The sequence below is a fragment of the Somniosus microcephalus genome, chromosome 11, assembly GCF_052327205.1.
Source record: "Somniosus microcephalus isolate GS21.2 chromosome 11, FLI_Smic_1.0, whole genome shotgun sequence".
NCBI classification, from domain to species: Eukaryota; Metazoa; Chordata; class Chondrichthyes; order Squaliformes; family Somniosidae; genus Somniosus; species Somniosus microcephalus.
Window position 1 is genome coordinate 87,437,588 of NC_140997.1, and position 14,377 is coordinate 87,451,964.

General features: G+C 58.8%; 1 protein-coding gene across 1 annotated transcript in view; it reads left to right on the forward strand.

The window, feature by feature from the left end:
* LOC147110699 (uncharacterized) overlaps nt 1-14,377 on the forward strand; it is a 246,681-nt gene that overhangs the window by 125,259 nt on the left and 107,045 nt on the right. The gene's annotated exons all lie outside the window — the stretch shown is intronic.

The window sequence follows — 14,377 nt, forward strand, 5'->3', positions numbered from 1 at the left end:
ACGATTAGTGCGGGCAGTGCGGTGTGAGGAATGCCACTCCTCTTCAACACGGTTAGTGCGGGCAGCGCGGTATGGGGAATGCCATTCCTCTTCAACACGGTTAGTGCGGGCATTGAGGCGCAGGGTACGCCACTCCTCTTCAACACGGTTAGTGCGGGCAGCACGGTGTGGGGAACGCCATTCCACTTCAACACGGTTAGCGCGGGCAGTTCGGTGTGGGGAACGCCATTCCTCTTCAACACGGTTAGTGTGGGCTGTGCGGTGTGAGGAACGCCACTCCTCTTCAACACGGTTAGTGCGGGCAGCGAGGAGCGGAGGGAAGGCCACTCCTCTTGAACACGGTTAGTGCGGGCAGCGCTGTGTGGGGAACGCCACTCCTCTTCAACACGGTTTGTGCGGGCAGCGCGGTGTGGGGAACGCCATTCCTCTTCAACACGGTTAGTGCGGGCAGCGCGATGTGAGGAACACCACTCCTCTTCAACACGGTTAGTGCGGGCAGTGCAGTGTGGGGAACGCCACTCCTCTTGAACATGGTTAGTGCGGGCAGCGCGGTGTGGGGAACACCACTCCTCTTCAACACAGTTAGTGCGGACAGCATGGTGTGAGGAACGCCATTCCTCTTGAACACGGTTAGTGTGGGCAGCGCGGTATGGGGAACGCCATTCCTCTTCAACACGGTTAGTGCAGGCAGCACGGTGTGGGGAACGCCACTCCTCTTCAACACGATTAGTGCGGGCAGCACGGTGTGGGGAACGCCACTCCTCTTCAACAGGGTTAGTGCAGGCACCGCGGTGTGAGGAACGCCACTCCTCTTCAACACGGTTAGTGCAGGCAGCGTGGTGTGAGGAACGCCATTCCTCTTCAACACGGTTAGTGCGGGCAGCGAGGAGCGGAGGGAAGGCCACTCCTCTTGAACACGGTTAGTGCGGGCAGCGCGGTGTGGGGAACGCCACTCCTCTTCAACGCGGTTTGTGTGGGCAGCGCGGTGTGGGGAACGCCATTCCTCTTCAACACGGTTAGTGCGGGCAGCGTGATGTGAGGAACACCACTCCTCTTCAACACGGTTAGTGCGGGCAGTGCAGTGTGGGGAACGCCACTCCTCTTCAACACGGTTAGTGTGGGCAGCGCGGTGTGGGGTACGCCACTCCTCTTCAACACGGTTAGTGCGGGCATTGAGGCGCAGGGTACGCCACTCCTCTTCAACACGGTTAGTGCGGGCAGCGCGGTGTGGGGAACGCCATTCCTCTTCAACACGGTTAGCACGGGCAGTTTTGTGTGGGGAACGCCATTCCTCTTCAACACGGTTAGTGCAGGCAGCGCGGTGTGAGGAACGCCACTCCTCTTCAACACGGTTAGTGCAGGCAGCGAGGAGCGGAGGGAAGGCCACTCCTCTTGAACACGGTTAGTGCGGGCAGCGCAGTGTGGGGAACGCCACGCCTCTTCAACACGGTTTGTGTGGACAGCGCGGTGTGGGGAACGCCTTTCCTCTTCAACACGGTGAGTGCAGGCAGCGCGGTGTGAGGAACGCCACTCCTCCTCAACATGGGTAGTGCGGGCAGCGCGATGTGAGGAACACCACTCCTCTTCAACACGGTTAGTGCGGGCAGTGTAGTGTGGGGAACGCCACTCCTCTTCAACACGGTTAGTGTGGGCAGCGCAGTGTGGGGAACGCCACTCCTCTTCAAAATGGTTAGTGCGGGCAGCGCGGTGTGGGGAACGCCACTCCTCTTCAACACGGTTAGTGCGGGCAGTGTAGTGTGGGGAACGCCACTCCTCTTCAACACGGTTAGTGTGGGCAGCGCAGTGTGGGGAACGCCACTCCTCTTCAAAATGGTTAGTGCGGGCAGCGCGGTGTGGGGAACGCCACTCCTCTTCAACACGGTTAGTGCGGGCAGCGCGGTGTGGGGAACGCCACTCCTCTTCAACACGGTTAGTGCGGCAGCGCGGTGTGAGGAACGCCACTCGTCTTCAACATGGTTAGTGCAGGCAGCGCGGTGTGAGGAACGCCACTCCTCGTCAACACGGTTAGTGCAGGCAGCGTGGTGTGGGGAACGCCACTTCTATTCAACACGGTTAGTGCGGGCAGCGCGGTGTGAGGAACGCCACTCGACAACACGGTTAGTGCAGGCAGCATGGTGTGAGGAACGCCAATCCTCTTCAACACGGTTAGTGCGGGCAGCGCGATGTGAGGAACACCGCTCCTCTTCAACACGGTTAGTGCGGGCAGTGCAGTGTGGGGAACGCCACTCCTCTTGAACATGGTTAGTGCGGGCAGCGCGGTGTGGGGAACACCACTCCTCTTCAACACAGTTAGTGCGGACTGCATGGTGTGAGGAACGCCATTCCTCTTGAACATGGTTAGTGTGGGCAGCGCGGTATGGGGAACGCCATTCCTCTTCAACACGGTTAGTGCAGGCAGCACGGTGTGGGGAACGCCACTCCTCTTCAACACGATTAGTGTGGGCAGCGCGGTGTGGGGAACGCCACTCCTCTTCAACAGGGTTAGTGCAGGCACCGCGGTGTGAGGAACGCCACTCCTCTTCAACACGGTTAGTGCAGGCAGCGTGGTGTGAGGAACGCCATTCCTCTTCAACACGGTTAGTGCGGGCAGCGAGGAGCGGAAGGAAGGCCACTCCTCTTGAACACGGTTAGTGCGGGCAGCGCGGTGTGGGGAACGCCACTCCTCTTCAACGCGGTTTGTGTGGGCAGCGCGGTGTGGGGAACGCAATTCCTCTTCAACACGGTTAGTGCGGGCAGCGTGATGTGAGGAACACCACTCCTCTTCAACACGGTTAGTGCGGGCAGTGCAGTGTGGGGAACGCCACTCCTCTTCAACACGGTTAGTGTGGGCAGCGCGGTGTGGGGTACGCCACTCCTCTTCAACACGGTTAGTGCGGGCATTGAGGCGCAGGGTACGCCACTCCTCTTCAACACGGTTAGTGCGGGCAGCGCGGTGTGGGGAACGCCATTCCTCTTCAACACGGTTAGCACGGGCAGTTTTGTGTGGGGAACGCCATTCCTCTTCAACACGGTTAGTGCAGGCAGCGCGGTGTGAGGAACGCCACTCCTCTTCAACACGGTTAGTGCAGGCAGCGAGGAGCGGAGGGAAGGCCACTCCTCTTGAACACGGTTAGTGCGGGCAGCGCAGTGTGGGGAACGCCACGCCTCTTCAACACGGTTTGTGTGGACAGCGCGGTGTGGGGAACGCCTTTCCTCTTCAACACGGTGAGTGCAGGCAGCGCGGTGTGAGGAACGCCACTCCTCCTCAACATGGGTAGTGCGGGCAGCGCGATGTGAGGAACACCACTCCTCTTCAACACGGTTAGTGCGGGCAGTGTAGTGTGGGGAACGCCACTCCTCTTCAACACGGTTAGTGTGGGCAGCGCAGTGTGGGGAACGCCACTCCTCTTCAAAATGGTTAGTGCGGGCAGCGCGGTGTGGGGAACGCCACTCCTCTTCAACACGGTTAATGCGGGCAGTGTAGTGTGGGGAACGCCACTCCTCTTCAACACGGTTAGTGTGGGCAGCGCAGTGTGGGGAACGCCACTCCTCTTCAAAATGGTTAGTGCGGGCAGCGCGGTGTGGGGAACGCCACTCCTCTTCAACACGGTTAGTGCGGGCAGCGCGGTGTGGGGAACGCCACTCCTCTTCAACACGGTTAGTGCGGCAGCGCGGTGTGAGGAACGCCACTCGTCTTCAACATGGTTAGTGCAGGCAGCGCGGTGTGAGGAACGCCACTCCTCGTCAACACGGTTAGTGCAGGCAGCGTGGTGTGGGGAACGCCACTTCTATTCAACACGGTTAGTGCGGGCAGCGCGGTGTGAGGAACGCCACTCGACAACACGGTTAGTGCAGGCAGCGTGGTGTGAGGAACGCCAATCCTCTTCAACACGGTTAGTGCAGGCAGCGTGGTGTGAGGAACGCCATTCCTCTTCAACACGGTTAGTGCGGGCTGTGCGGTGTGAGGAACGCCACTCCTCTTCAACACGGTTAGTGCGGACAGCATGGTGTGAGGAACGCCATTCCTCTTGAACACGGTTAGTGTGGGCAGCGCGGTATGGGGAACGCCATTCCTCTTCAACACGGTTAGTGCAGGCAGCACGGTCTGGGGAACGCCACTCCTCTTCAACACGATTAGTGCGGGCAGCGCGGTGTGGGGAACGCCACTCCTCTTCAACAGGGTTAGTGCAGGCAGCGCGGTGTGAGGAACGCCACTCCTCGTCAACACGGTTAGTGCGGGCAGCGAGGAGCGGAGGGAAGGCCACTCCTCTTCAACACGGTTAGTGTGGGCAGCGCGGTGTGGGGAACGCCACTCCTCTTCAGCATGGTTAGTGCGGGCAGCGCGGTGTGGGGAACGCCACTCCTCTTCAACACGGTTAGTGCGGGCAGCGCGGTGTGAGGAACGCCACTCCTCTTCAACACGGTTAGTGCGGGCAGCGCGGCGTGGAGTGAACGCCACTCCTCTTCAACATGGTTATTGCAGGCAGCGTGGTGTGAGGAACACCACTCCTCTTCAACACGGTTAGTGCAGGTAGCGTGGTGTGGGGAACGCCACTCCTCTTCAACACGGTTAGCGCGGGCAGCGCGGTGTGAGGAACGCCACTCCTCTTCAACACGGTTAGTGCGGGCAGCGCGGTGTGAGGAACGCCACTCCTTGTCAACGTGGTTAGTGCGGGCAGCGCGGTGTGGGGAATGCCACTCCTCTTCAACACGGTTAGTGCGGGCAGCGCGGTGTGAGGAACGCCACTCCTCTTCAACACGGTTAATGTGGGCAGCGCGGTGTGAGGAACACCACTCCTCTTCAACAAGGTTAGTGCAGGCAGTGCGGTGTGAGGAAAGCCACTCCTCTTCAATGCGGTTAGTGCGGGCAGCACGGTGTGAGGAACACCACTCCTCTTCAACACGGTTAGTGCGGGCAGCATGGTATGAGGAGCGCCACACCTCTTCAACACGGTTAGTACGGGCAGCGCGGTGTGAGGAACGCCACTCCTCTTCAAAACGGTTACTGCGAGCAGCGCGGTATGAGGAACGCCACTCCTCTTCAACACGGTTAGTGCAGACAGCGAGGAGTGGAGGGAACGCCACTCCTCTTCAACACGGTTAGTGCAGGCAGCGTGGTGTGAGGAACGCCACTGCTCTTCAACACTGTTAGTGCGGGCAGCGCGGTCTGGGGAACGCCACTCCTCTCCAACACGGTTAGTGCGAGCAGCACGGTGTGGGGAACGCCACTCCTCTTCAACACGGTAAGTGCGGGCAGTGCAGTGTGGGAACGCCACTCCTCTTCAACACGGTTAGTGCGGGCAGCGCGGTGTGAAGAACGCCACTCCTCTTCAACACGGTTAGTGCAGGTAGCGTGGTGTGAGGAACACCACTCCTCTTCAACACGTTTAGTGCAGGCAGCATGGTGTGAGGAACGCCATTGCTCTTCAACACGATTAGTGCGGGCAGTGCGATGTGAGGAACGCCACTCCTCTTCAAGACGGTTACTGCGGGCAGTGCGGTGTGAGGAAAACCACTCCTCTTCAACACGGTTAGTGCAGGCAGCGCGGTGTGAGGAACACCACTCCTCTTCAACACGGTTAGTTCGGGCTGTGCGGTGTGAGGAACACCACTCCTCTTCGACACAGTTAGTGCGGGCAGCGAGGAGCGGAGGGAACGCCACTCCTCTTCAACACGGTTAGTGCGGGCAGCGCGGTGTGAGGAACGCCACTCCTCTTCAACACGGTTAGTGCAGGCAGCGCGGTGTGAGGAACGGCATTCCTCTTCAACACGGTTAGTGCGGGAAGCGCGGTGTGAGGAACGCCACTCCTCTTCAACACGGTTAGTGCGGGCAGCGAGGAGCAGAGGGAACGCCACCCCTCTTCAACACGGTTAGTGCGGGCAGCGCGGTGTGAGGAACGCCACTCCTCTTCAACACGGTTAGTGCAGGCAGCGCGGTGTGAGGAACGCCACTCCTCGTCAACACGGTTAGTGCGGGCAGCGCGGTGTGAGGAACGCCACTCCTTTTCAACACGGTTAGTGCGGGCAGCGCGGTGTGAGGAACGTCACTCCTCTTCAACACGGTTAGTGCAGACAGCGAGGAGTGGAGGGAACGCCACTCCTCTTCAACACGGTTAGTGCAGGCAGCGTGGTGTGAGGAACGCCACTTCTCTTCAACACGGTTAGTGCGGGCAGCGTGGTGTGCGGAACGCCACTTCTCTTCAACACGGTTAGTGCGGGCAGCGCGGTGTGGGGAACGCCACTCCTCTTCAACACGGTTAGTGCAGGCAGCGTGGTGTGAGGAACACCACTCCTCTTCAACACGGTTAGTGCAGGCAGCATGGTGTGAGGAACACCACTCCTCTTCAACACGGTTAGTGCAGGCAGCATGGTGTGAGGAATGCCATTGCTCTTCAACACGGTTAGTGCAGGCAGCATGGTGTGAGGAATGCCATTGCTCTTCAACACGACTAGTGCGGGCAGTGCGATGTGAGGAACGCCACTCCTCTTCAACACGGTTACTGCGGGCAGTGCGGTGTGAGGAACACCACTCCTCTTCAACACGGTTAGTGCAGGCAACGCGGTATGGGGAAGGCCATTCCGCTTCAACATGGTTAGTGCGGGCATTGACGCGCAGGGTACGCCACTCCTCTTCAACACGGTTAGTGCGGACAGCGAAGTTCGGAGGGAGCGCCACTCCTGTTCAACACGGTTAGTGCGGGCAGCGTGATGTGTGGAACAACACTCCTCTTCAACAGGGTTAGTGCAGGCAGCGCGGCACAGGGAACGCCACTCCTCTTCAACACGGTTAGTGCGGGCAGCGAGGAGTGGAGGGAACGCCACTCCTCTTCAACACGGTTAGTGCAGGCAGCGTGGTGTGAGGAACGCCACTGCTCTTCAACACTGTTAGTGCGGGCAGCGCGGTCTGGGGAACGCCACTCCTCTCCAACACGGTTAGTGCGAGCAGCACGGTGTGGGGAACGCCACTCCTCTTCAACACGGTAAGTGCGGGCAGTGCAGTGTGGGAACGCCACTCCTCTTCAACACGGTTAGTGCGGGCAGCGCGGTGTGAAGAACGCCACTCCTCTTCAACACGGTTAGTGCAGGTAGCGTGGTGTGAGGAACACCACTCCTCTTCAACACGTTTAGTGCAGGCAGCATGGTGTGAGGAACGCCATTGCTCTTCAACACGATTAGTGCGGGCAGTGCGATGTGAGGAACGCCACTCCTCTTCAAGACGGTTACTGCGGGCAGTGCGGTGTGAGGAAAACCACTCCTCTTCAACACGGTTAGTGCAGGCAGCGCGGTGTGAGGAACACCACTCCTCTTCAACACGGTTAGTTCGGGCTGTGCGGTGTGAGGAACACCACTCCTCTTCGACACAGTTAGTGCGGGCAGCGAGGAGCGGAGGGAACGCCACTCCTCTTCAACACGGTTAGTGCGGGCAGCGCGGTGTGAGGAACGCCACTCCTCTTCAACACGGTTAGTGCAGGCAGCGCGGTGTGAGGAACGGCATTCCTCTTTGATATACCTATCAATTCCTCCAATAAAAGGCGAAGAGTTACGAAGGTGACTAAAGGTTTTTATTGACTAAATAACAGAGCCCACTCTCGTGGGTGATCCGATCCAAGCAGGAGGAATACCAGTCAGTCGCTCACCTTTATACCTGGCCTGGTGGGTGGAGCCAAGGCGGAGTCGGCGGTGGTCATCCCAGGTATAGCAGTGTGGCAAGAGGCGACCTCGTACCGTGATACAATAGTGGTCAGTGATACAGTTATAACGAACAGTGGTGAACAGTGCTAACTACTAACAGTGATACGATAGTGAACGTGGTTTACCACATTCACCCCTTGTTTAGAATTAAGTCCGGCGGGGTGAAGTGTACTACCAATTCTGGTAGGTCAGTCTGTCCGGAGGCTTCGTAAGCCTCTCCGATCGCCGCAGCGGTGGTGTTGCCTTATCCGGTGCTGGTGCCTTATCCGGTGTTGATGCTGGTGTTTGCGTGGTCGGCGAGGGCTCGTGGGGTTCCGGCATGCCGTCTACCTGGGCTGGGGTTGGAGGGGGTGGTGGCGGTGTTTCCAGATCGGCTGAGGGTGCGAGGTCTCGTAGGGAGACAGTGTCCTCCCGCCCGTCTGGGTACGCCACGTAGGCGTACTGGGGGTTGGCGTGCAGGAGGTTCACCCTCTCGACCAGGGGGTCCGTTTTATGGGCCCTCACGTGTTTCCGCAGCCAGACCGGCCCCGGGGCGGTCAGCCAGGTTGGTAGAGTGGTTCCCGTAGTCGACTTCCTGGGGAAAACGAACATTCGTTCATGGGGGGTGGTGTTAGTGGCCGTGCAAAGTAATGACCGGATGGAGTGCAGCGCTGTCGGGAGGACTTCTTGCCAGCGGGAGGTTGGGAGGCCCTTAGACTTTAAGGCTAAGAGGACGGCCTTCCATACCGTCGCGTTCTCTCTTTCCACCTGACCGTTACCTCTGGGGTTGTAGCTGGTGGTCCTGCTTGCTGCAATACCTCTCTCTAGGAGGAATTGCCGGAGTTCCTCGCTCATGAAGGAGGAGCCCCGGTCGCTGTGTATATAGTTCGGGAACCCGAACAAGGCGAAGAGGGCATTCAGGCACTTGATGACCGTGCTACTGGTCATGTCGGGGCAGGGGAAGGCAAAGGGGAAACGGGAGTACTCATCAACGATGTTGAGGAAGTACACATTACGGTCAGAGGACGGGAGGGGCCCCTTAAAGTCGATGCTCAGGCGCTCGAAGGGGCGGGTGGCCTTGATCAGGCTTGCTCGGTCCGGCCTATAGAAGTGCGGTTTGCACTCCGCACAGGTCTGGCAGTTCCTGGTCATGGTCCTGACCTCCTCGATGGAGTAGGTCAGGTTGCGGGCCTTAATGAAATGGTAGAGTCTGGTGACTCCGGGGTGGCAGAGCTGGTCGTGGAGGGTCTGAAGCCTATCGATATGCGCGCTGGCGCATGTCATTCGTGAAAGGGCATCAGGAGATTCGTTCAGCTTGCCTGGCCGGTACAAGATCTCATAATCGTAGGTGGAGAGCTCGATTCTCCATCTCAAAATCTTGTCATTCTTGATTTTGCCCTTCAGCTTGTTATTAAACATGAAAGCCACCGAACGCTGGTCGGTGAGGAGGGTAAATCGTTTGCCTGCCAGGTAGTGCCTCCAGCGCCGTACTGCCTCCACGATCGCCTGGGCCTCTTTCTCGACCGACGAATGTCGGATCTCGGGGCCCTGTAGGGTCCTTGAGAAGAAGGCCACTGGCCTCCCCTCCTGGTTTAGGGTGGCGGCTAAGGCGAAGTCGGATGCGTCGCTCTCCACCTGGAAGGGGATGGACTCGTCCACTGCGTGCATCGTGGCCTTGGCTATGTCTCCCTTAATGAGGGAGAAGGCCACGCACGCCTCCTCCGTGAGGGGGAAGGAAGTGGCTTTCAGGAGGGGTCTGGCTTTGTCCGCGTAATTGGGTACCCATTGGGCATAGTAGGCGAAAAGCCCCAGGGTTCTCCTAAGTGCTTTAGGGCAGTGGGGGAGGGGTAGCTCCATGAGGGGGCGCATTCTTTCTGGGTCGGGGCCGATGATTCCGTTCTCCACTACGCAGCCGAGGATGGCAAGGCGTGTGGTGTTAAACACGCATTTCTCCTTATTGTAGGTGAGGTTCAGCCGTTGGGCCGTACGGAGGAATTTCTCCAGATTCGCGTCATGTTCCTGCCGGTCGCGGCCGCAGATAGTGACGTTATCTAGGTAGGGGAATGTAGCCTGCAGTTCGTTCTGGTCAACCATCTGGTCCATCTCCCTTTGGAAGACCGAGACCCCATTAGTGACACCGAAGGGGACCCTAAGGAAGTGGTATAGGCGCCCATTCGCCTCGAAGGCGGTATACTGGCGGTCCTCAGGGTGGATAGGGAGTTGGTGGTAGGCCGACTTCAGGTCGATGGTCGAGAATACTTTATACTGTGCAATCTGATTGACCATGTCAGATATGCGGGGGAGGGGGTATGCGTCCAGCTGGGTATATCTGTTTATGGTCTGGCTGTAGTCGATGACCAGGCGGTTTTTATCGCCGGTCTTTACGACTACGACCTGGGCACGCCAGGGGCTGCTGCTCCCCTCGATAATGCCCTCTTTCAGGAGGCGCCGCACCTCAGAGCTAATGAAGGCTCTGTCCCCGGCGCTATACCGCCTGCTCTTGGTAGCGACGGGTTTGCAGTCAGGGGTAAGGTTAGCAAACAGAGAGGGTGGCGGGACCTTGAGGGTGGAGAGGCTGCAGGTGTTACGCGGTGGGCGGTTTAACGTTTGCTGGTTGTTGACTGTGAGTGGGGGGAGGGGTCCACCGTATGCTAGGGTTACGCTTTGGAGGTGGGATTGGAAGTCCAGCCCTAGTAGGACGGCAGCGCAGAGATGGGGGAGGACGAGGAGTTTAAAGTTTTTATACTCCGTGCCCTTAACCGACAGGGTCACGACACAGTAGCCGCTGATGTCCGTGGCGTGGGACCTCGATGCCATCGAGATTCGGCTGCGCGTTGGTAGGACAGAGAGGGAGTAGTGGCTCACCGCGTCTGGGTGGATGAAGCTCTCCGTGCTTCCGCTGTCGAACAGGCAGGTCGTGGCGTGGCCGTTCACTTTGATGTCCATCATTGACTTGGACAGATGGTGCGGGCGGGCTTGGTCCAGGGTGACGGAAGCTAGTGTGTAGCTGAGCGAGTCGTTGTCATCTGCGGGCGAGGCGGTCGGGCGTGGTGAGTAAAATGGCGTCTCCCACGAGGTAGGGCAAAATGACGGAGAAGATGGCTGCCCCCGTAGCTCACAGGAGGCACTATTGGGGTCGGTTGCCTTAATCAAAGATGGCCACCCCCATGACTCATGTGTGGGGATGCTGGCCTCAGTTGCCCTAAACAAAGATGGCCGCCCCCATGACTCATGTGTGGGGATGCTGGCCTCAGTTGCCCTAAACGAAGATGGCCGCCCCCATAGTTCGCATGCGGCACTGCTGGCCTCTGAGGATCCGCTCCTGCAGGCCTTGGAGAAGTGGCCTTTCTTCAGGCAGGTTCTGCATGTGGAGTTCTTGGCTGGGCAGCGCGACCTCGGGTGCTTCTCCTGGCCACAAAAAAAACAGCCGGCGGCCCGATCGCGGATGCCCGATGTCGGGGCCGGTGCCGGGGGTGGCGGGGCCGGTCGGGTCCGGGACGCCGACGCAGAGGTAGGTCCCGGGGGCGGCGCTGGGAAGGGTGCTGTGGTAGGGGTCGGGCCCGAGTCCCAGGGTCGCGAGCAGTACCTGGTGAATGCTTCCTGATCTTGGTGGGCCACTTCCAGGGAGATAGCGAGGGCTTCAGCTTTTTCCATGCTGAGGTCTTTAGCTTCCAGCAGTCTTTGCCGTGAGTACTCGGACCGTAGGCCTTTCAGGAATGCGTCGCGGATATTATCTTCAGTATTTTCGGCTGCCGACACCGATTTAAAGTCACAGTTCCTGGCGAGTGCATATAGCGCCTGTGAGAATTCGGCTACTGATTCTCCTGGCTGTTGCGGCCGTGATCTTAGGAGGTGCCTAGCGTACATGTAGTTTACCGGGGTCCGGTACTTCTGTTTCAGCAGGTTGATGGCGGTCTCGTAGGTAGTCATGTCCTCGATGAGAGTGTATACTCTCGGGCTCAGTTGCGCCTGCAGGACACTTAGTTTGGATGCCTGAGGGACGCTGGATTCTCTCAGGTATGATTCGAAGCAGACCAGCCAGTGTTTAAAGTCTGCGGCTGAGTTTGCTGCTCGTGGGTTCAGGTCCAGGTACGGCGGTCTGAGGGCTCGCAGCCAAGCTGGCTGGTGTGGCTGTGCTCCTGGGAGCTGCGCTGGTGGCTCCTCCGCCGGTTGTGACTCGTTGTCGGACATCATTAAATTTAGTCAATAAAATTGATATACCTATCAATTCCTCCAATAAAAGGCGAAGAGTTACGAAGGTGACTAAAGGTTTTTATTGACTAAATAACAGAGCCCACTCTCGTGGGTGATCCGATCCAAGCAGGAGGAATACCAGTCAGTCGCTCACCTTTATACCTGGCCTGGTGGGTGGAGCCAAGGCGGAGTCGGCGGTGGTCATCCCAGGTATAGCAGTGTGGCAAGAGGCGACCTCGTACCGTGATACAATAGTGGTCAGTGATACAGTTATAACGAACAGTGGTGAACAGTGCTAACTACTAACAGTGATACGATAGTGAACGTGGTTTACCACACTCTTCAACACGGTTAGTGCGGGCAGCGCGGTGTGAGGAACGCCACTCCTCTTCAACACGGTTAGTGCGGGCAGCGAGGAGCAGAGGGAACGCCACTCCTCTTCAACACGGTTAGTGCGGGCAGCGCGGTGTGAGGAACGCCACTCCTCTTCAACACGGTTAGTGCAGGCAGCGCGGTGTGAGGAACGCCACTCCTCGTCAACACGGTTAGTGCGGGCAGCGCGGTGTGAGGAACGCCACTCCTTTTCAACACGGTTAGTGCGGGCAGCGCGGTGTGAGGAACGCCACTCCTCTTCAACACGGTTAGTGCAGACAGCGAGGAGTGGAGGGAACGCCACTCCTCTTCAACACGGTTAGTGCAGGCAGCGTGGTGTGAGGAACGCCACTTCTCTTCAACACGGTTAGTGCGGGCAGCGTGGTGTGCGGAACGCCACTGCTCTTCAACACGGTTAGTGCGGGCTGTGCGGTGTGAGGAACACCACTCCTCTTCAACACGGTTAGTGCGGGCAGCGCGGTGTGGGGAACGCCACTCCTCTTCAACACGGTTAGTGCAGGCAGCGTGGTGTGAGGAACACCACTCCTCTTCAACACGGTTAGTGCAGGCAGCATGGTGTGAGGAACACCACTCCTCTTCAACACGGTTAGTGCAGGCAGCATGGTGTGAGGAATGCCATTGCTCTTCAACACGGTTAGTGCAGGCAGCATGGTGTGAGGAATGCCATTGCTCTTCAACACGACTAGTGCGGGCAGTGCGATGTGAGGAACGCCACTCCTCTTCAACACGGTTACTGCGGGCAGTGCGGTGTGAGGAACACCACTCCTCTTCAACACGGTTAGTGCAGGCAACGCGGTATGGGGAAGGCCATTCCGCTTCAACATGGTTAGTGCGGGCATTGACGCGCAGGGTACGCCACTCCTCTTCAACACGGTTAGTGCGGACAGCGAAGTTCGGAGGGAGCGCCACTCCTGTTCAACACGGTTAGTGCGGGCAGCGTGATGTGTGGAACAACACTCCTCTTCAACAGGGTTAGTGCAGGCAGCGCGGCACAGGGAACGCCACTCCTCTTCAACACGGTTAGTGCGGGCAGCGAGGAGCGTAGGGAACGCCACTCCTCTTCAACACGGTTAGTGCGGGCAGCGCGGTGTGGGGAACGCCACACCTCTTCAACACGGCTAGTGCGGGCAGCGCGGCGTGAGGAACACCACTCCTCTTCAACGCGGCTAGTGCGGGCAGCGCGGCGTGAGGAACACCACTCCTCTTCAACACGGTTAGTGCGGGTTGTGCGGTGTGAGGAACACCACTCCTCTTCAACACGGTTAGTGCGGGCAGCGAGGAGCGGAGGGAACGCCACTCCTTTTCAACACGGTTAGTGCGGGCAGCGCGGTGTGAGGAACGCCACTCCTCCAACACGGTTAGTGCGGGCAGCACGGTGTGGGGAACGCCACTCCTTTTCAACACGTTTAGTGCAGGCAGCGTGGTGTGAGGAACGCCACTCCTCTTCAACACGGTTAGTGCGGGCAGCGTGGTGTGAGGAACGCCACTGCTCTTCAACACTGTTAGTGCGGGCTGTGCGGTGTGAGGAACACCACTCCTCTTCCACACGGTTAGTGCAGGCAAAGCGGTCTGGGGAACGCCACTCCTCTCCAACACGGTTAGTGCGAGCAGCACGGTGTGGGGAACGCCACTCCTCTTCAACACGGTAAGTGCGGGCAGCGCGGTGTGGAGAACGCCACTCCTCTTCAACACGGTTCGTGCAGGTAGTGTGGTGTGAGGAACGCCACTCCTCTTCAACACGGTTAGTGCAGGCAGCGTGGTGTGAGGAACGCCACCCCTCTTCAACACGGTTAGTGCGGGCAGCGCGGTGTGAGGAACGCCTCTCCTCTTCAACACGGTTAGTGCGGGCAGCGCGGTGTGAGGACAACCACTCCTCTTCATCACGGTTAATGCGGGCAGCGTGGTATGGGGAACGACATTCCTCTTCAACACGGTTAGTGCGGGCATTGCGGCGCAGGGTACGCCACTCCTCTTCAACACGGTTTCTGCGGGCAGCGAGGAGCGTAGGGAATGCCACTCCTCTTCAACGCGGCTAGTGCGGGCAGCGCGGCGTGAGGAACACCACTCCTCTTCAACACGGTTAGTGCGGGCTGTGCGGTGTGAGGAACACCACTCCTCT